Here is a 23,954-nt window from a genome sequence, read left to right on the forward strand (position 1 = left end):
TGAAAAAAGTTTGCAGCAAAAACAAAGTACCGCATCTTTAGAAACTGAGTAAACAAGTCAACGTCGTGAAATAACCTCACCATTTGAAAGTTTTCGGTTGTAATAAGCATTTGAAAAATGTCGTCTTCTATTATCGCGTGGATATGTGTCCAAATTCACTTGTATTGCACCTATATTAATTACATAATCAACAAATTGAATGTTGCAATGAATTGGCCACAAACACAGTCTGAGTAATCGATTGCTGTTTTGGCCACAAACACAGTCTGAGTAATCCCCAGCAAACAAAAAGACGTCTTTTAGTCGTCTTTAAGACGTCTTTTCAAGATCGAGGAAGACGTCTTAAAGATGTCTTAAAAAGGTCTACGTTGTCCGTCGAAAAGACGTCTTACTCAAGACTGTTTAAAGACGTCTTACTGAAGACAGCTTAAAAACGTCTTGTCTAAGACAAATTAAAAGACGCTTTATTCAAGACGGTTTACTGAATATAACCAGCACACAAAAGACGTCTTTTAGTTGTCTTAAAGACGTCTTATAAAGATCAAAAAAGACGTCTTAGAGATGTCTTAAAAAGGTCTACATTGTCCGTCGCAAAGACGTCTTGCTTAAGATTGTTTAAAGGCGTCTTACTTAAGACGGCCTAAAGATTTCTTTAATTATGTTTTAAGAAAACTGTGTAGTATTAATGGTATATTTAGGTTGCGATTACCTATTGTATTAACAACATTAAAAACACTATTGAGCAAGTTCAAGTTCTTACTTTGTTTTTTGGAAACATTATTAAAGAAAAAGAAAATTATTAAAAAAAAAAAACAACGCAAATAATTTAAAAAGGTACATATAATACAGTTAGTTGGATTGTTACCAAGTATCTTTCTATTTAACAATTTATACAACATATAATAATATATACAATATATAACAATAAAAAAGAATATTTTTTTATTTTGTTTTTTGCCGTGAAGGAGCATTTTTACAATACCGTCCAATTTGCTAATTAATTTCAGCATTTGAAACCTTTTCAAATCTTCTTTTTATAACATATATAGTCAAAAGGCGGTTCCAGGACATCGACCCCTTCCCATACTTAAGGATGCATAAAAAATGGTAAACACTTCATATCATGTTCTTGGACAAAACCAATACTTAAGAGTCGTCTTTAAAAATCAAGAAGAAGTATAAAAATAATCATGTTATTTATATACCAGTTCTTCAAGATGCCTGTTCTTGTTTATTGCCTTGTTTTGTAATGTCCGATGGCCAAGGTGTGAATTCCGTCTTCTAAGATGAATCTTTTGTCGTCGTTAGCGCTGAGTGCTACTTTGTTGATATCTTCGGTGTAGACATTGTGATGACGTGATCGGAAGACGTTCATGGTGGTGAGTTTTTCTTGTTTAGTCATTAAGCAGTCACCACAAGGTATTGATAACTTCTTGAAAGTCATCCCCTTCCTGTAATTTTTTCAAGACATAAAGGCACAAATGACCACAATAAGAAGTATCACCAAACTGAACTCTCTCGCTGTTATAATAAACCGGACTTTTTAAATAATCGACAAGTTCGACAAGAGGAGGCTGAGCGTAAGAATCAAAACTATACTTTTTGTCACCGTCTTTAAACCAACACACCCAATGAAACCCACCAGTGCTTGAATCGCCCGTATTCACAATACCACATTCTTTTTTTCTTGGCTTTTTTGGTAACTCATCCCTGACAAACACGCCTTGAAAGTTTTTTAATTTTAACTGTTTAGCAGCCTTTATCAATTGAAAGTTAGTTAAAGCTACATTAGGTAAAACAATTCCTTCTACGTCAATCCATTGAAAGTCGATCATTTTTTTTATTTTCTTAAAAAGTTTATCCGAATTTTTTAACAAGCGATTTTCATAGAATAGCACCTAAAAAGGGTATACTATTAAAGGGTGAGTTAGGTCCGAGTAATAAACCAGCTCCAGCAGATTGATAACCTTTTCCAGTTTTAATGAAGAGTCCATCACCGTAAACATTTTTAGTCCATGGGGTGATAAACAATCCTTCTCCACCTAAAGTTTTTATCTTCATTCCATTTCCATTCTTTTTCAAGTAAACAACGCCTCTTCCTGCAATTTTATCAACCATAGCAGAGCCAGCAGAAGAGCCTACACCTGCTAACAATCCAGTAGCTAGAGCTGGAACTACTCTTGTAGCAAGAGTGCTGCCTAACATACCTAATAAAGGTAAAAGAGCTCCGATGAATCCGCCTTCAATGGTTGAGTTGTATGATAATTGTCTTTTGCTCAGTTTGAGTGTGACTCCTTTACCAGCTTCATACGCTTTTTTAATTTTGTTCAATTGCGCATTAGTGATAGCGAGAACATGTTTACCGTTCAAGTCTTGATGAGAAAGCTTAATGCTAGTATCGGTTTTGTCTTGAATGGCTTTTTTAATTTTATCAGATTGGCTCTGCGAGATATTAATTTTGATATTTTGATAATTGCTCATTTTTTATGTATTAAAAATTATTTATTTCACTTCTCGAATATGATATCGTATTGTAATATCCTCTCCACGAAAATCAACCAAATCTCCATTCTGATCAATGATGCGAGTAACCAATGTTGAAATTTCAAACAGTTTAACAGGAAGATAAATCAAATGCATTGGTCTCTCGATGATTTTATAGCCTGGACTAACATTCGGATAAAACGAGTAAATGCAATTGAGTTGGGTTCCATTAATATAGGATGATCCGATAACGTTGTTAACGATTCTGATGGTGTTAATGCTTGAAATTCTAACGATATGATCCAACTCGTATTCGGAATTGGAATTTAATTTTCTTTTAGTAAACCCTAAAACTGAAGAGATGCTGTTCTCCACATTAAAGTCAATCAAATAATTCAAGCCAAGTTTAATGGTTGATTTTAAAGTATTAAGATTGATTCCAATTTGAAGGTTGTTTGGAGAGTAATTAATTTTATTTGCAATAATATAACTTCCACGTTGAGCTGATTTTATTATGTTTAAAATAGACTTTTGCAAATACTCATTGATGTCTTTAATGTCATAGCTTCCTGATGGAATGATAATGTTTTCCCAATTAGCTCCATTGTTCATGCTGTATTTGAAAGAATTGTTTTTACTGTTTACATTTGGAATGCTGTTGTAAGTCTCAAGACCGAGAAAAGCCATTTCATAACTTTTTCCTTCGTCAAAAACGATTTTATCCAAAAAATCAGTGGTGATAACACTTGATTTTCCATCTGTATCGATTATTATACCTGTCATTTTTTTAAATAAGAATTATTTTTTAAATTGTTTTAGAAAAATAAAAAATTGTCAAACCCGCTTCGGTACTTTCCCTCGTTCTTTTTAGAAGAGAGATCAATAACGGCAAATCCGTGAGGTTCATTCCAGCAATGATTGCAAAAGGCTTTAAAATCTTCTATTTTCATATCGCACGAAACGTGGTCTTGATAAATGTGATTAACACTTTTTTGGTCTTGTTTAAAGAGACAAATAAAGTTAGCATTTTCTCGGATGGTATGTCTTGGAATCTCGAAATAGTTTTGAGCGAGGTAAAAGCAGTCGACGTTAGAGTGTCTTCCTCGGATGTAATATTTTTCGCACTTGTTTTGATTAGTTAATTGCAAATCGTCAAAGATCATCAAATTGTTTTTGGTCGAGTCTAAGGATTCAGGTTCAGGCACATCGTCTGCTGTTTCAAAAAATTGACACTCCATATCATCATTGTCGGAATATTTTTTTGAAAGGTTGTTAATAACATCTTCAGGGTTTAAATTCAATTTTTCCATTTCGTCTTGTACATCATCCGTTAACAAATCAACAATATCCTTTTTAGGAAGTTTATTTTCGAAAGATCTTTTGAGTATTTTGTATTCAGGTTGAAAAAGGGATTTTCCAAAGACATACAATCGGTTGTAATCTAGCCATCCAGGTCTTAAAAGTAAATTGAGCAGCAGCGTTGTTTTTCCATATCCAGACTTTCCAACGATGATTCCTCGAATGCTTCTCGGTAAAAGCTTGCTGTTGTTTCTTTTGGTTTTCCCAATTTTACACGACAATTTCATCACTTCCATTTTTTATATTTAAAAAGTTTTTATATATGTTAAAATGTACTGCGTTAAGTGTAGAAGAGAGACTGAAACCATTCACTTGAAAAACGAGATCACAAAAAACAATAGGTCTATGTTGAAAGGGACTTGCAACTCTTGTGGGATGACAAAATGCAAGTTTGTTTCTTCGCATACGCCCAAAGGATCATCTTCGCATGCGATCAATGGAGGAGACTTGGTGGAATCGATCAACAATTTTTCAAAAAAAATAAAGCTTCCATGGGCAAAGTTTCCAGGAGAAATGCACATTCCAGGGATGAATTTTGCAGGGCCTGGAACCAATTTGGACAAAAGACTCACTTCCACAGACATGTATCAAGATTGGAGCAAACCGGTAGACAGAGTGGACAATGCAGCGTATCACCATGATTTGGCATATAAATATTTAAACGACGTTCAAAGCAGAAATTTAGCAGATCGAATGATGCTTGAAGAAATGAATTCGATTCCCAATCCCACTCAAAAAGAAATAAGCGAGCGAAAAATCATCGCTCCCATCATCAAAGCCAAAGCTAAATTCGGATTGGGTGTAAGTGATTTGAAATGGACAGACCAGCTTGCAGAGGAGCTTCATAAACCGGTGATTCATCATTTTAAAAGAAGAAGGGTGATTGTAAACGACATTGATGAAATATGGGCCGCAGATTTGGTGGACATGCAATCGTTTTCAAAATTCAACAACGGTGTAAAATATTTGCTCATGGTGATTGACGTGTTTTCAAAGTATGGATGGATCGTTCCGTTAAAAAGCAAAACGGGTCTTGAAGTGGCTGAAGCTTTGAAAAAGATTTTCACAGAAAGAAAATGCATTAAATTGTGGGTAGATAAAGGAAAAGAGTTTTACAACAAGCACGTGAGAGCGTTGGGTGTGCAATTATACTCCACTGAAAACGAGGAAAAAAGTTCTGTTGTCGAGCGATGGAACAGAACGATGAAAGAGAGAATGTTTAAATATTTTTCAGCCAACAATACCAATAAATATATTGACGTATTAGATGAGATGGTGAAAAATTACAACAACACAAAGCACTCTTCCATCAAAATGACTCCATTGGAGGCCAGCGATGAAAAGAATAAAGGTAGGGTATGGTGGAATCTATATGGAAAGGATCAAACATTACCAGCAAAACCGAAATTCTTAATGGGTGATCAAGTGAGGATCGTAAAAAAGAAGTCTCATTTTGAAAAGGGGTATACGCCGAGATGGACTGAAGAGGTTTTTACAGTGTCAAAAGTTCAGTATACGAATCCGCCCACGTATAAAATCTCTGACGCTAACGGTGAAGAAATTCAAGGCACCTTTTACGAGCAGGAGATGCAAAAGACACATCAAGACATATTCAGAATTGAAAAAATCATTCGCAAAACCAAGAGCAAGTCGTTAGTCAAATGGTTGGGATATCCAGACTCGTTCAACTCATGGGTAGATAATAATGAATTGTTAAGTTTGCAAAATGATCTAAAAATTTATTTTTAATATGTAAAATGCATGCTCCTCACAAGTTTTTTAGAAATGTTACCTCAGCAGAAGTCCACAGTTTGGATTTGCAATTAAAAATTTTGGAAGAGAGAGTTAGAGAGTTGGAGGAAAGAAAACCAAACAACATTATTGTGTCTATGAAAACGTTAGATCATCCACCTTATTTCAACGTTAACGAACAATATGAGATTTTTGCTCAGAAAGACATTAAATTTGCTGCTCTCTCACATACAATGATAGCTTTATCCATTGGTCTGAATTTGGAGAAAGGTGTTGCAGTGATAACATTAATGAATAAAATTACTGATCAATTGAATTATAGAAAAAACGAAGTTATTATTTCAGAGTCTGTAGATGATGTTATTATGGATATGAATAGTAACAGCAAACAGGACGTGGTTGTTAAAAAAGGAGAAAAACTTTGTAAAATTAATTACATTGATTTGAAATAATTTTTATTAATAAAAAATGGAAATATTGAATGAAAAACTTTATCCAGTTCTTCCAACAGCTCCTATAGAAGAAGGAGGGCATGTTTACCGTCTTCAGAAAATAAGCGAAATTCAGAAAGAGATAGAGAGTGAAAAAGCAAAGAGAGTACATATGAGCAAAAAGTACCATCGCGTGTTTAGAATCATTTCGAATGTGGACAATGTGATGCAAGGATTATGTATAGCATTGGGTGCGACTGGAATAGGGCTTTTGTCTACGATTATTGCCAGTCCAGTAGCGATTGCGTGTGAAGGTGTGGCTATTGGCATGGGGTTTTTATCGATTGTTGGAGGTCAAGTGAATAAAAAGATGGTATTAAAAGCGGAAAAGCATGAGAAGATCAAAGTGTTGGCTGAGTCGAAATTGAACACCATCAGCGAGCACATTTCCAAAGCGTTGATAGACGGAAAAATAAGCGATTCAGAGTTTCAATTGATTCTTGGGGAGCTTCAAAAATTTAAATCCTTGACGGTGGAAATACGAACCAAAACCAAAAAGGGAATAGATGAAGTTACTAAAGAAAACTTGATCCAAAAAGGTCGAGAAGACGCGATTCAAACGTTTAACAATTTGTTTAAAAAAGGATCAACGTAGTCGTAAAAACCAATTTATGTTTTTTTTTTCCACAGATCAACGTAGTCGTAAAACCAATTTATGTTTTTTTCCACGTATTTTAAAAAGATGCTTTTCTTTAAAATACAAGACCTGAATAAAAGGGATGAAATTGTGAAAGAAATTAATGATAGACGAAAGAGGATTTATCAGAACAGCATCAACGACAAAATTTCAGATACGAATTTTCAAGCTGATGTGAGCAAGCTGTTCAAGCCGATCATCGAGAGCAATGAAAAGATGATCAAAAGCCTGTCAGTCGATCAAAAAAAGAAAAGACCTTTCGAAGTGAACAAAGTTGGAGATAAAATGTACATTGGAAAAATGGAGGTTGAAATAGATGGAGATGATATCATTGTTGGTGATGAAAGGTATGAAGGAACAAAAGGTCTTTGGGAACTGATGACTGAATTAACAATACCAAAGAGCTATACCGATGAAGATTTGCAAAATTATGAAAAAATTTTAATGGATAGTGATGCTATAAGATCTGATTCGCAACCGCATAAACCGAAATCATCAAGAAGACCAAAGTATCAGCAACTTATTGCTCCTATTTGGGAAAAAATGATGCGTATTGAAAAAGGTAAAAAAGGTCGTGGTGTCATTATTCTTCCAGGTAATCCTAATGCGTTGGTAGAAAAGCTTGAATTGAGTATTGCTGCTTGGCATGCTGGGAATACAGGATCAAGAAATGTGGCTGTTGCTATTTGCGATGAGCTGTTGAGACAAGGAGACATTAATAAAGAGGAATATAAATCGTTAATGAAGGCTATTGATAAAATTATTTTAAAAAATTGTTTTATTTAAAAAAAAAGCTCATTGTGAACAAAAGAAGATATGTGAAAAAGAACGTTGTTGGTGGAGGTGGTATTGTAGACATGATTAAAAATTTCATAAAAAGAGCAGCTGCGTCAAGTGTAACAAAAGCAACAGTGAATTTGCTTAAAAATGCTGCTACAAGTAAAATTGGACAAGAAGCGATTACAGCTGCAAAATCTGCTGGGACAGAGTTAGCCCTTTCAGCCATTTCCGCTGCTAAAGATGTAGCTATTGATAAAGGTAAAAAGACCATTGAGAAATTAAAGACTGGTTCATCTATTCAAAGTAATAAAATGTCTAAAAAGAACGCGATTCGAATCCAAGACCTGGTGAAAATGGGACAGGGCATGAAAATAGTATGAAGATAGCATTCTGTTGCGATGGCTTGTTATAAACTTGCGATGGCTTGCAATGAGAGACATTTAAATGAATTAAATAATTTTTTTATTATATAAAAAAATGATAAGTACTGAGCGATTAAGAGTTACTGAGAACCCAGAGTATGATATTGGTATTGAAAAAGTTGATTTTTTTGAGTATCTTCCAACCAATCTCGATTTAAATTCTTCAGGTACGATTACTTTTGAGATAGACTGTCAATCGATTCAAACAGTACCATCAGAGGCTTACATTCTTATTGAAGGAGTGTTGAAAAAGAGCGATGGAACCTTTTATGATGCTAAAGACAACATTGCACTGGTGAACAACGCTTTGTTGTATTTGTTTAATGATGTGACTTATGACTTGTCGGGAGAGCAAGTGGAACGAGTTATGTATCCAGGTCCAGCCACCACCATACTTGGATTGATGAAATATCCTTATGGATTTCAGTTTGCTGATGGATTAAAACAGATGTGGTATATGGATACGTCAAATCTTGTTGGAAATTCAGGATTCAATGTTAGACGAGACCACTTGTTTGCAGACACTACATCCGTTGGAGCTTTTTCGTTTAAAATTCCGTTGAAACACATTTTTGGATTTTGCGAAACCTATGACAAAGTTGTTTATGGGTTTAGGCATACCATCACCTTTACAAAGAAAGAATGTGATGATGCGATTTATAGAGCGGAGAGCGTTAGTGCAGGAATGATCAACCTTAAAAAATTCAGACTTTATATGCCTCGCGTTGAATTAGATATTTCGAAAAAGACTGATTTCATGAATTTAATAGCTCAAAAAATTCCCATTCAAGTGGCTTATAAATCAAACAAATGTGAAAGACAGCTTATTCCAGCCGGTCAAACAGAATTTACCTGGTCGCTTGGAAGAGTTACTGACAAAAGCATTCCAAGATTTATCTTGTTCGGACTTCAGACAAACAGAAATTCCAGTCAAACAGTTAATCCATCACTATTCGACCATTGTGATGTTAGCAATTTTTACGTGACTGTTAATGGAATAAAGTATCCAAATTACAATTACGACTTGAATTTTGGAGAAAAGAGAGTGGTCATGGCTTATTCAGATGCGTTCTCTTTTGATGAAAAATATTACGGCACAAATGAACTTGTTTGTCAATCTGGGTTAAGCTTGCTTGAATATATAAAATTATATCCGTTGTTCTTTGTGGATATCAGCAAGCAAAAAGAAAGAGTGGCGTCGGAAACAGCTGAATTAGTGGTAAACCTTAAATTTCGAACTTCAACTATTGCAAATACCGTTATTTTTGCAGTGGTGATCTCTGACAAACTGCTTAAATTTGTTTCAGACGGAACCAACATGACTGCTGTTTATTAAGATGTCTTTTCAGGAAAAATTGAATTGACTTAAAAAAAAAATCTTGGTATAATAAAATGAGATATACAACATCGTATTTGAAAAATTTGTTGAATGAAAACGGCGTTAGTAAAACAGCAGATGATTTAATAACGTTGATGATGCTTGCGGTTGAAAATAATTTGATCAGTAAAGATGAGATTTTGGAAAGAGCAAAAGAAAAAAAAGTAAAGCCTCCTCCAAAAGAAAAAAAACCTGTTGATCCAAAATGGGAATGGCTTAGTTTAGTTAAGAAAAAACCCATCACTGTGAGAATAACCAACATTGAAACGGGTGAGGTGACTGAATACAAGTCTCTTTACAAAGCGATGGCAGGAACTGGACGTGGATGGAGATATTTAGAGCGTCGAGATGGAAAGGTGGATAATGGAATCAAGATTGAATTTTTAAATTCTGAAAAGCTTGAAAAACGTAAAAAGCAGCAAAATTGATTTTTTAACTTTTAACATGTTAAAAAATTGACTTAAATAAAATTCTTGGCATAAATAAAAAGATGGAGAGGAAGTATGTGATTGAATTTGATACCATGGGTCGTGCGCATCTGTTTGATGAAGAAAAAGAAATTCATGCGGCTGGATGCGATTTTACTGCACATGACGAGTGGGGAAGAAAGTATACGATTAGATTTGATGAAATGGGTCAAGCACATGTATACGACTCAATAAGCGAAATTTTTGCCAATTATCTTGTTTCATAAGTTTTTAATTCTCCCGCGAAAAGAATTAAAAAACGGTAAAAACTTTTCGAAGAAGAAAATATGCTGAAAGTGTGCCAAGATTTAAAAAAATTGAATTGACTTAAAGAAAATCACGGCAGAGATAAAATGAGTATCTATTCTTCAAAAAAATTAATTGCTAAAGAGCGAAAACTTGAATGCATCGAAAAAAATTTTCTTTCCATTAATAAAATGGGTGATAAAACTGATGCTAAAAAGCAAAAAGCAAAAACTTTCGCCAAAGAGCGAAAAATTGAAAGTGACATAAAGAAAAATCTTTCCGTAATAAAAATGGAAAACAAAACGTTGAAAGAATTGCGAGAAATTGCTAAAGAGCAAAAAATAAAAGGGTATTCTAAAATGAGAAAGGGGGAACTTATAATAGCTTTGCAGCCTCCTAGAGTTGTCTCTGCTCCTGCTTCTTTTCGTAGACGAACGACTGAGGCAAGACCTTTGCCTGTTAATGCTACCGTGGTTAGGTTTGTTAAACCACCTGTAAAAGTTTCTATAAAGCCAACAAAAGTTTCTGTAAAGCCGACAAAAGTTTCAATAAAGCCGACAAAAGTAAGGTTTGTTGTCAAACCTTCCGCAGCGATAAAACCACCCATCGCTCCGAAACCTGTCATTGCTCCTAAACCATTGTTCATTCCACCAAGACCTGTGGTAAAACCTCCTATTACTCCGAAACCAATTCATTTGCAAAATCCTAATATTCAAAGACCTGTGCCTGCTCCAAGACCAAGGTCTGACGACTTGATTTCATTCGAACCTTCTGCTCTCTTGCAAAATAGGATGACAAGAGATGAACCTTCTATTCTTAACACACCAGTTATCGATTCAACAAACGTTATTACACCTAGACCGGTTCCTGCTCCAAGACCTTTATTTTCAAGTCTGACGGCAGCTGCAAAAAGTGTGACGTCCTATGTTGCAAATAAGTTTAATGATATTAAAGAATGGATAGATCCTTACGTTCCTGAAGTAGTCAAGAAGAAGGTAAGCGAATCAATGGAACAAATCGATGAAAAGGTAAAGTCTATCAAATCACTTGTATTAAGAACAGTGTATAAACAGCCAGTGTCAAAACCTTTTACAGTAAAGTTTAATATGACTGAACATTCTGCAGAGCGTACTGCTAGACTATTTTCTTACACACCTTCTTCTCAATACCAAGACATTGTTCCTTTTTTAAACTTGGTGAGAGAGTCGGTCATTCAAACCATAGAAGGAGAAAGAAACACAAAGGTAAGAATTGTTTTAATCTGTGAAATGACTCGCGTAAGCATCTTAACAGGTGAAGAGACTACTCAGATGGCTCACTTTTCATCCAACTTGAAAATTATATTGGAGGGTACAGATGTAAGAACGGTTGTGAGTCAAATGGAAGAAAAAATCTTGGAGCGAAGCGCTAATTACAACAAGATGGGATCCAATTGCGTCTTGTCAAAGATTTTAAAAATGGATATCAGATTTATCGATTATGAACCTTTCAAGGGTTCTTCCTACATGGAGCTGTCTAAAAAGCTAAAAGGCAAAAATGCCATCATCAACATGAAAAACGATGACGATCAATGTTTCAAGTGGTGCGTCACCAGAGCGCTTAACATGAAAAATACGCATAACGAACGAATTGATGATGACTTGATTCTAAAATCAGAAGAGTTGAATTGGGAAGGAATGGAGTTTCCTTTAAAGGTGACTCAAGTCGAAAAGTTTGAGAAAAATAATCCTGACATCAGCGTGAACGTCTTTCACTATGAAATGAATAAACCTCAACCTATGCAAATATCCAAATTTCATGATCGAAAGCACTGTGTTGATTTGTTGTATATTTCAAACGAAGAAAACAGCCATTATTGCCTCATTAAAAATTTCAGTCGGTTTGCTCGTTCTTCAGCATCAAAACATCAACATAAAAGATATTTTTGCAGAAGGTGCATTCACGGCTATGACCAAGAAGAAAAGCTCCAAATCCATCGAAAATACTGCTACGATAACGCTCCAATGAGAATCGATCTTCCAAAAGAAGGGTCAACCCTTGAGTTTAAAAACTACAACAATAGTATGAGAGTTCCGTACTGTGTCTATGCCGACTTTGAAAGTTTCATCAAACCTATCGATGACAACACTGAGTATAATAATAAAGAGTCATATACCAAAAAATGTCAAAAGCATGTTCCAAGCTCCATCGTCTATTATATCAAATGCTAGGACGAAACCATTTACAAGGGAAAGCTTGAAACCTATACAGCAGAAAGTGATGATGACGACGTGGCTCAAAAATTTGTTACCATGCTTGAAGCTAACTTTATAAAAATTTGTGACGATAGCGATTTACTACAAAAACAATGGAAAAATAAGAGAATAGAGACTAATGAGGATAAAAAGAATTTTGAGGCTGCTACCCAATGTCATATTTGCAAAAAAGATCTTAACGGTGATAAAGTATGGGATCACTGCCATTTGACTGGAAAGTACCGTGGTGCTGCTCATAACAAATGCAACTTGGATTATAAAATTCCAAAATTTATTCCCGTTGTCTTTCATAACTTGTCTGGCTATGACAGCCATTTGTTCATCAAGAGATTAGGTGGAAAAAAAGGAAAGATCACTTGTATACCCAACAATGAAGAAAAATACATCAGCTTCACAAAAAGCATCAAAGTGAGAGATTCTATTGATAAGAAAGGTAAACCAAAAATAGTGTATAGAGATTTACGGTTCGTTGACAGCTACAGGTTCATGCCAAGCCCTTTAAAAGATTTAACTGACAACCTTGTTAAAGATTTGTGTGAGGAGTGCTCAAAATTAGATCCAAAAACATGCAAAAAGGACTGTATGGTTAAGAAAGGTAAAAAATGCAAATGTAAAGACAATTGTGAAGATTGCGCTCATAGAAGATCTAAAAAAGGAGACATCATGTGCAAAAACTTAAATTCATTCCACAGCGGAGCAAAACGAGATTTGCTATTAAGAAAAGGCATTTACCCTTACGAATGGGTGGACTCCATTAAAAAATTCTCTGAAACACAATTACCACCCAAAGAAGCCTTTTACTCTAAACTAGACGATAAACACATCAGCGATGAAGACTACGCGCATGCGCAAAACGTTTGGAACGTATTTGGATGTGAAACGTTTAAAGATTACCACGAGCTGTACAACATCTCAGACGTGCTCATTTTAGCTGATGTCTTTGAAAATTTCAGAGACACTTGCATAGAAAATTACGGTCTAGACCCTCTTTGGTATTACACCTCTCCTGGTTTGGCTTGGGACGCTATGTTAAAGGAAACTAAAATTAAATTGGACTTAATAACCAATATTGATATGCTTCTCATGGTTCAAAGAGGGATACGCGGTGGAATATGCATGATCTCAAACCGACTTGGAAACGCTAATAACAAATACATGAAAAACTATTATCCTTCACAACCATCCAAATTCATTCAGTACTTAGACGCTAATAATCTCTATGGTTGGGCAATGAGCAAACCTCTTCCCGTTAGAGCATTCAAATGGATGACTGATGTTGAAAATTGGCGTAGCATGCCGTGCATTTTGGAAGTTGATTTAAGATATCCTGAAGAGCTTCACGATTTTCACAACGACTACCCTTTGGCTCCTGAAAGACTGACCATTGGAAAAGTGGATAAGCTCGTTCCCAATTTAAACAACAAAGAAAAATACGTCGTTCATCACGAAAACCTAAAACTCTATGAACGATTGGGTTTAGTTATTACCAAAATTCATCGTGGTATCACCTTTGAAGAAGAACCCTTCATGAAAAAGTATATTGACCTCAACACCAATAAAAGAAAAGTCGCTAAAAACGACTTTGAAAAAGAATTCTTTAAACTCATGAACAACTCCGTCTTTGGAAAAACCATGGAGAATATTCTAAAGCATGTCGATATTAAACTGGTCACCACAAGAAAAGAAGCTTTAAAATTATCCAAAAGCCCTCGATATGATCGGTACACCATTTTTGATGAAAAACTCATCGCAATTCATATGAAGAAAACACTAGTCACTTACGACAAACCCGTTTACTTGGGAATGAGCATCCTAGACATCAGCAAAACTCTCATGTTTGAACACCACTATGACTACATCAAACCTAAATACGACGATCGTGCAAAACTACTCATGACCGACACTGACTCGCTCATTTACGAAATCAAAACAGATGATTTTTACGAAGACATTGCTGACGATGTGCTTGAAAAATTTGACACGAGCGACTTTCCTAAAGATCATCCCGCCATTCAAAACGCTGGATTCAAAGTAGGCGAAAATAAAAAGATCATTGGCAAGTTCAAAGATGAAACCGGTGGAAAGCAAATCACGCAGTTTGTTGGTCTTCGACCCAAACTCTACTCTTACTACATCCCTGAAGAAATAGATGATCAAGAACATAAAAAATGCAAAGGTGTTAAGAAGTGCATTGTTAAAAATCACATCACTCATCAAGACTACTACGACTGCTTAATGACTAAACAAGAAAAACTCACCACCATGAACGTCTTCCGATCACGTCATCACAATGTCTACACCGAAGATATCAACAAAGTAGCACTCAGCGCTAACGACGACAAAAGATTCATCTTAGAAGACGGAATTCACACCTTGGCCATCGGACATTACAAAACAAGGCAATAAACAAGAACAGGCATCTTGAAGAACTGGTATATAAATAACATGATTATTTTTATACTTCTTCTTGATTTTTAAAGACGACTCTTAAGTATTGGTTTTGTCCAAGAACATGATATGAAGTGTTTACCATTTTTTATGCATCCTTAAGTATGGGAAGGGGTCGATGTCCTGGAACCGCCTTTTGACTATATATTATAACTTCTAAAAATCAAATTAATCATGTAGGATATATTTATCAAATATATTGGAAATAAATTTAACTTAACATAGATTTTTAACTAAATTAAAAGTTGAATAATTTAAACCTATTTTAGATTACCTTCTATTAAGTCATACAGTTTAGTTGATAACAAACCAATCTTTCCACCAGAACCTTTTAAGTTGAACTGTGTCAACAGGTTATTTGTAAATAATCTTAAAAACATATCGAATAAATGATAAAATTTATGAAAAATATTAAACAATTTATAATTATTGATTTCCATAATTACTATACATGAAAAATATATTTACCACAAATACGAAAAATGATTCCTATGCAAAATGTAATAAAAAAACCTATTCATGACCAATCTTGTCAGTTGTTTAAAATCTTCTGCACCTAAAAAACTGAGCTGTTTAACCTAAATAAAAGTTTGGCAAAATAATTATAAAAAAATAACTATTTTCACTTTTAATTAGGGTTCGGAAAAAGTGTCTGCGCAGATCTGAGCAGACGAAAATATGCGCATATCTGCGCAGACGTCTGCGCAGACACTTAAATGGAAAAGAAAAATTTAAATTATCTGAATCAAATGTCTGAAATTATTTTTACATAATTATCTACTTTTTACGAGTTTTTCGTTGCTTACCTGTTTCTTTTTGGTTCGAGCTACGTATAATCAATCGATATAAGCTTTTGTAAGTTTTTCTTACTTCAATTTAAAGTGATTTAGAATCAAGAAATCGTGTATTTTCGTCATTCAAAGTATTTAAAATGGAAAACATCAAAATTTCGAATTATTTGACAAATGTTGATCGAGAGAAGCGTTCTGGCACATGTTTAGCATGCAACAAAACTGTTCAATGGTCGAAGGAACGCCTTGCAGCGCATAAAAGATCAACTTGTCCAAACGCAAGTGTCGAGGAAAAAAGATTGTTTTCAAAGCGTAATTATGAATCGTCACATCTAATCAATGATTCTCAGCAAGTTCCGTCAATGTCTGATTCACCGACGCAGGGTCTACATCCACCAATTAATGAAGAACTCAAAAATGATATCGACACGAAGCTTGCTAATTTCTTTTACCGTACGGGTTTATCATTTTGTTTAGCCGAATCGGAGGCCTTTAAGGATTTCGTTAAGTCGCTCAAACCATCGTACGCATCTGTCATCCCGAATGCTAAAGCCTTATCAGGATCTCTGCTCACAATCAATACACAAAATGTTCTACTTCTGTAAATGAAATTTTGAATTCTGAAACAAACTTAACACTGATGTCTGACGGCTGGACGAACATAAGAGGCGATCACATAGTGAATTTTTGTATTAAAGCGCCCGATCAGAAGCCTTTTTTTTACACCTCCATAAATACATTCGGAATCATTCAAAATTCATCTGCAGTTGCCGCGGCAATCTTACAAGTTATTGAGAAGATTGGCTCGCAAAAATTTACCAGTTTCATAAGCGACAACGCTCCTGTTATGAAATCAGCGTGGAGGATCATCGAGGAGAAATATCCACACATCTCGACTAGCGGATGCGGAGCTCATGGAGTCAACTTGCTTGTGAAGGACATAGTTTCTACAGCTGGGGCCACAAAAACAGTCAAAGATGCAGAAAAAATTATCAAATGAAGGAAATTCAACCAAAGAATACATCTGCTGATGTTATGGCGTTGATAAAATCTAACCCATTTTTGGACCGTCTCTCTAAGCTTGTCAAAAGCATTGAATTTCCTTCCACGTGATCGGAAAGCTAGAAAGTGATGAAGCTCCATTGTCTCTCGTGTATGATTACTTTGGTCAAATGTACAATTCATATATGGACGATAAAGACATACAACAAAAAGTGCAATCTCGCCTCGATTTTCTCTTTACACCAGGTATTGGAATTGCTTTCATATTAACGCCCAAAAATGCCGCAGAAGGTTTATATTTGAATGAAGATAAAACCGATTTTATCACTGCAACAGTTGAATTCGCCGAAAAGATCAAATCTGAAATTGCTGACACTGCTGAGGATGAATTGATTGCTTTTATAGGAGAAATGGCTGCGCTGCCTGAGAGAAGAAAGGAAACAATGTTCAAGATGAACGCGCGAAATTATTGGAACATTATCGGTCGCGATAAATATCCTGCTCTTTACGAAATTTCTAAGCCTATTAACGAAATGATCTGCTCATCGGCTACAGCAGAAAGAGCTTGGTCTACCTTTCGATTTATTCACTCGCGACTAAGAAATCGTCTTACGAATGAGAGACTTGAAAAGCTGGTATTCTTGTATACCAATATCGTGCTGATGGACACAAATGACAAGACTGATTACATTCTTGAAGAAGGTGCAATTTTCAATGAAATTGAATGTCAAGAAATCACCGAATAGGCGCCAGCATTATATTTTTTTATTACTGTAAGAATCTTTGAAAACTCCTATTGTAACTAATCACCAAATTTATAATAAAGTTAAAATATTACTTAAAACATTTTTTAAGTTTAAAACTTTTTTTTGTTGATTTCAAAAAATCGTCTGCAGAGCAGTAAATTTTGTCGGCGCCGACGTCTGCGCAGACGTCTACGCAGACAAATTACACTGTCAGCGCAGATCTGCGCAGATCTGCGCAGACAGTCCGAACCCTACTTTTAATTTATATGGATTATAAAGATTTACATATGGATAAAGATTTACCAAATCAAGTCGAACACAATCATCCTCTAAACTTTTGATAAAATCCTCATACTCTGCAATAGTGTCTAATTTCTTGATTGCAAAATTACTATTGGATTGTTTGTTTATAGCTAAAATAAGCTCCTGGTTTTCAAGAACCTTTGAAACCATCTTGAACATCATGTGTTGGTATTCTAAATTATATGAAGAAAATGAAAAAAGAAATATACAAAATGCAAAACATTTATTAATACATTTTCAAAATTGTTTACAAGTATTATTCTTATACCTAAAAAAAATCCAAATGTGAGTACAAATACTCTCCACATTTTACTTACTCCAAATAAAAAAATGAAGTAAATGTTAAAGAGCTTACTTCCAACTTCCATAGGAAACTTATTTTTAAGTAACTTCTCAGATCCAAGCGCTTGAATCATGGTTTTTTCTTGTATGTCTGTTTTCTGAAGCTTTTTGTTTGGTTCTGATGTATGAGGTATAACTAAAGCAAAAAAAAAATTATATATATAAATAATAAAAAGTTACTTTTTTAATCTGCAACAAATCTTTTTAAAAAATTTTTGGTACTTTGTTATTATTAATACATTTTTTTCTTATTTTAGGCTTTAGCTCCTCGAGACCACAAAAGTTGATAGGTAAGAGGAGGGGGATTATAATATTTTTTAGTTTAGAGTCTATAAAAAAAAATTATATATAAAAAAAAATTTGATTGTTCCATTTCAGTTGATTGTGAATGTAAAAATAAGTGAGACAAAGATAAAGTTAACAATAAAAGAATATTCCAACTTTAATGAACAAAAAATATAGTAGAAATATCAAAAATAATACATACATAGTGCACCAGAATATGAAGGTGATTGTTCCTCTGTAGTTGAATGTAGAGGTAAAGAAGTTTCAGCTAAAAATAGGAATTCAGTAATAGTGTAGATTAAAAATATATAAATTCTAATTTTGAAAAAATTGAAAATTAAGAGACAAAATGTACCAGAACACAGATTAGATTGTTTGGAAGTAGATCCAGATGACAAATTAGAGTCAAAAGATCTTTTTAATGGTTTTTTCAACACAGATTTAAAAACTGGCGGAGGCAAAAGAAAGTCAAGTAACTCTAAAACATAATAGTTTTATTTATTTTTCCTTTAGTATTTATACAAACATATTAATTTACAATATAGATTTGACATTAAACAAATAAAAATAAATAATTAACATAAATATAATTAAATGTAATTATACCATTAACATTACTTTTCACTTTAAAGGTATCTTTGGAAACACAAATATCAATTTCATCTTCTTCCTCTGTTGCTGTGGTGTAACAATATTCTTTTAGTTCTTCCATATTATCTAAAAGAATCAAAACTTTTATAAATCCAATATAAAATCAGATATTTTGCCAGCACATACATGGTGGCAAAATATTTGATGTTTATATTGGATTTATAAGAGCTATAATATATATATATATATATATATATATATATATATATATATATATATATATATATATATATATATATATATATATATATATATATATATATATATATTATAGCTCTTATAAAATATTTCATACCACTCTCAAATTTGATTTTAACAAGTTTATATTTGTCCCATGTCTCATCCACATCCAATTCATCTTTAACAGCTCTATGATAAGATACACCTGCAGGCCAGAATAATATTTTTTTATCAGTATCTATCCACCTTCTAGGAACAACATCTTCTATTTCCTCAAAGTTCTCTATCCAAACAGCTCTTGCCCAAATCATGGTGTAAAACTAAATCATGAAAAAAAAAATAAAAAATTTAAAATATCAACAAAAGTCTTATATTAAGTTGGAATAACAGAAATAATTAGCAATAACAAAAGACAACTGTCTTTTATTTTAAAAAACTTATAAAGGAATGAAAAGGAACAAAAAAAATCATTAGGTTAATAATTATGGTGATAATGACAAGGAAGAGCACTAATTTGTCTGAAAAAACAGACAAATAAAACAAAAAAAGGAATTAAAAACAGCGTTAAAATAACTGTGTGGGCAGTTTAAATAAATCTGTTTAATATTTTAAATATTTAAGATATTTTACTTCATCACTAACTATTAAAGGTAGTTTTAATAAATAATCTAAATAATAAAGAAATGAAACAATGTTATAATAATGTTATTATATATATACATATATATAACTTTATTTTTAACTTTATTTTTCCATTTTATTTGTTTTTTACAGTTTATATTTTTGTTTAAAAAGATAATCTTTAATTGAAATTATCTTTGCTTTATTTAAAAATGTATTTAAATGCAATTATTTATCATTTTTTGAAATTTAAAAAAACCACTTTTTAAGTAAAATTCAGTAAATGAACAAATAAAAGAAATAAAGTTAAAGAGCTAAAAAAGTAAAATTAAAAAAAAAATTATCTAAGAGATTTAATTTTTTATAACATTGTTTCATTGTTTTATTATTTAGATTATTTATTAAAACTACCTTTAATAGTTAGTGATGAAGTAAAATATCTTAAATATTTAAAATATTAAACAGATTTATTTAAACTGCCCACACAGTTATTTTAACGCTGTTTTTAATTCCTTTTTTCGTTTTATTTGTCTGTTTTTTCAGACAAATTAGTGCTCTTTCTTGTCATTATCACCATAATTATTAACCTAATGATTTTTTTTGTTCCTTTTCATTCCTTTATAAGTTTTTTAAATTAAAAGACAGTTGTCTTTTGTTATTGCTACTTATTTCTGTTATTCCAACTTATTATTAGGTTTTTGTTGATAATTTAACTTTTTTTTTATATTTATTTTTTTATAGATAATTTCAATTAAAAATTATCTTTTTATACAAAAATATTAACTGTAAAAAACAAATAAAATGGAAAAATAAAGTTAAAAATAAATCATTATATATATATATATATATATATATATAACTTTGGATACAAGATGCAAATTAATTAAACATAATAAATATAAAATATTTAATCAAAAGAAATTTGAACTTAAAAACCTTTCAATTAATGTTCTATTTCATGCAATAAAGGAAAGCATGCAAGACCTCCCTTCCAAGGTAGAACAACAACCTTTCGGCAAAGATTTTCCATTTTTAACTCAACAAACATAACTCCAATTTCATCAATACTTGGTATGAAGAAAATTTGAAAGATTTTAGACTGAATAGGTTGTGTATATAAATCATTTTGTAAATCAAGTCTAAATATTCTACACTTAAAAAATCCAGATGATAATTTCTCATCAACGAAACAAAATTGATTTTCTCCTATGTAAAAACATGAATTATTCAGCTTCACTGAAACTTTTAGTTTTCGAGATTTTGTATTTAACATAGATTGTATACTTTGATATTGCTTGGCTATTTGAAAAACAGGACTCTTTGAGTTTTTTACTGCTTTCTTTAATGTCTGCATATAATTTTCGAAGGGAAAACAAGATATGTCATTTAGTGAACAATCAAATTTAACAACATCATCACAAATATGAAGTAAGCAGTGAACATTGTAAACACAGAATGAATTTGTATATAAATGTTTTGAGTTGATAACAAAATAATTAATGAGTTCTCTAGCAAAAGCAAGATAATGTTTCCTAAATTCACTGTCTTCATTTAAGAGAATTACCATTGCAACATGCAATGTTAGAAAATGATTAAAAATTTCTTTGCTAACAACACCCTTTAAAACTAAGGGACCAGTGTATAAGATAAATTGTCTGAACTCTGTTGCTTTCCACTGATCTAACTCTAAAAGGGAACGTGGTTGTCGAGCAAATTCAGATGGCATCATACCACGTAAGCTTAACAGATTATCAGATATTTTTTTTATTTGGCCATTTGAAAGTCTACAATGTTTTGGACCAGACTTTAAAAAAGTAAGTATACGTCTTACTACACCAAGACAAACCATGAGCATGTAATCCAAAATAAAATCAGAAACACAAGATATTTTAAGTTGAGCTAAAGGAGTAAGAGATTTCTGATGATCAGTGTTCAAAAAGGAATTAAACTCTTCAGTTAATCTTGGAGTTGATGCGTTGTTATCAATATAAACCACTCTATGCTCTTCATAAAATCCTTTAACTTGGCATCGTTCACAGGAGTAATATCCTGTATGACTTTGTATACATTTAAGAAAAGAGCGAGAAGGTGCATCACATATTAATGCTTTAAGTGTAACATCAATTTTTTTATCATTATAGTATAAACCTTCACCACTTAACAATAAAGATTCTTTGAGAAAATCATTAAGAAAACCATCCAAGCAGTCTGGTTTACCATCACCACAGAAAAGTGCAATGATAAAAATATAGTTCTCTATAAGACCAAGTATTGGCCATAATTGAAGATTAGAAGATTTGAAAAGAGGTAGCCCATCAACATTAATAGTAATTGATAACCCAGTACATTGAGAATCATTTTTCAAATTCAAAAAATTATTTATGCCATCAGCAATAGTAAAGTAAGCATAAGTTCCACCACACTTCCTATCTACTGTAACAACTTTAGAGGGTTTTAAAAGCGTTCTTGCATCTTTTGGTAACTCTGAATGACCATGTTTTTTAAGAATACTCAAAAGCTCGTTTAATTGGTTTTGAGAAATTTTGCTTTTCGAAGACCACATTGCTAAATCTTCTGATGCTGCATTAAAACATTCAAAATTCTCATAATTACAACTCAAAGACTTATTGTTTTCTTCTTTAAAAACATTATTTAGGGCTTTACAAGGATTTTCAGGCTCAGCCTGAGAAGCATTAAAATCAGGATTCAAATTCGATGTACTATCATTAATATCTTCATCTTCAAATGTCATTACAAAATTCAACATACTTTTATTCAAGCGACGACGCTTCATTCTATTTTCAGTTTCCATAATGATACCTATATAAAACCTTTTTCTAGAATAATGATTTAGAGAATTAATATTGGTCGAGATAAAACTTTTTATGAAAAATTTCACATCTTTAAAAGACACTAAGTTTATTCACGCCGAAAGTCTTTTTAAAGACGTCTTTAAGACGACTAAAAGACGTCTTTTTGTTTGGTAGAATTATTCGAAAAATAAAGACGTCTTTAAGGCGTCTTACGAAGACGAGCGATTTTTCGCTACGATACAGTCTTTTAAAAGACGTCTTCAAGACGTCTTACGAAGACGCGCAATTTTACACGACGCAACAGTCTTTTAAAAGACGTCTTGAAGATGTCTTACGAAGACGCGCAATGTTTCTCGACCATACAGTCTTTTAAAAGACGTCTTAAAGACATCTTGAAGACGTCAATCGAAGACAAGACCATTTAAAGACCTGAATAAGACGGTCTTAAGACGTCTTATGTTTGCCGGGTCGGACTGTGTTTGTGGCCAAAACAGCAATCATTACCATCTTGGCCATCATCATTTTCGTTATCGATATCTTTTACATCGTAGTGAACATTTCCAACTGATACTATTCCGTCAACTTCATCGCTGGTTGATGTATAACTAAGTACATGCGCAACATTTTCTCCTTCCTTTATTTTATTACAATCACTATTTTCCGATGTAAAATAATTTTCAAGTTTTTTATAATTTTTCTTCAAATTATCAACTTTTTCTGCTTTACGTTTTCTGTATTGAGCACCAGATGGTTTCTTATTATTATGAGTTTTATTAACATTTTTTTCTTTATTATGAGTACTCTCCATTGATTGCTGCTGACAGTTTCTATTTGTCTAAAATTTTAAAATAAAAAATTACTCGCAAGCTATTAATTCATAAATAATTTCATTATTTATACTTACCTGCTTTTTATTACCGCAAAATTTGAAAACTTGACAAAAACTGAATTTGAATCACAAATACAACTTTAAATTTCTTCTACAAATTAATAAACAACGCGCTCGCAACTCGTACCGAAAATAATGTTTAAAATTTAAACTTTAAATAGATGGAACGCAAAATAATTGGCGCCGAGAAAGATACATGTAAAAAAATGAAATTAAGTCACAAAATATATGCTATGATTGAAACACTTTTAATCAAGTTATTAATTTTGCATAAAGAATTTTTAACAGTGTAATAATACAATTACTAAATTATTTAAAGAAATTGTTTTTATAAAAAAAACAAACATTCGAAAAAATTTAGGTTGACTTATTTTTTCTATTTATTATATTGTTAAAGTTTGCATACAACGTTTGGCGCCCCAGTTTCTTGGCGCCCTTTGGCGGCGCCCAGCCTCGCCCCTCTCCCCCTAAGACCAGCACTGCCCCCCAGCTTTTTAAACTTTTTTTGTAAAGTTATGAAATGATTTATATTTCTCTCATTCATTATTTGTACTTATCAGATCTTATTTCAGATAGTAGGGTAGCTTATGACATCCAATATTTGCTTGGATG

General features: G+C 32.8%; 2 pseudogenes across 1 annotated transcript; both read right to left on the reverse strand.

Moving 5' to 3' along the window:
* Positions 1-57: 57 nt before the first annotated feature.
* Positions 58-23,261, reverse strand: LOC149893608 (uncharacterized; annotated as a pseudogene).
* Positions 17,529-22,654, reverse strand: LOC145195397 (uncharacterized; annotated as a pseudogene). Its single transcript, XR_016451860.1, has 7 exons — positions 22,410-22,654; positions 19,135-19,339; positions 18,795-18,905; positions 18,544-18,666; positions 18,391-18,456; positions 17,917-18,039; positions 17,529-17,734 (listed from the first exon to the last, which is right to left on the reverse strand). The product of XR_016451860.1 is annotated as an uncharacterized LOC145195397 (transcript).
* Positions 23,262-23,954: the final 693 nt, after the last annotated feature.

Source organism: Hydra viridissima, unplaced genomic scaffold (assembly GCF_058129835.1).
Source record: "Hydra viridissima isolate aposymbiotic clone 2 unplaced genomic scaffold, HvirCarnegie_v1 scaffold_1, whole genome shotgun sequence".
NCBI lineage: Eukaryota > Metazoa > Cnidaria > Hydrozoa > Anthoathecata > Hydridae > Hydra > Hydra viridissima.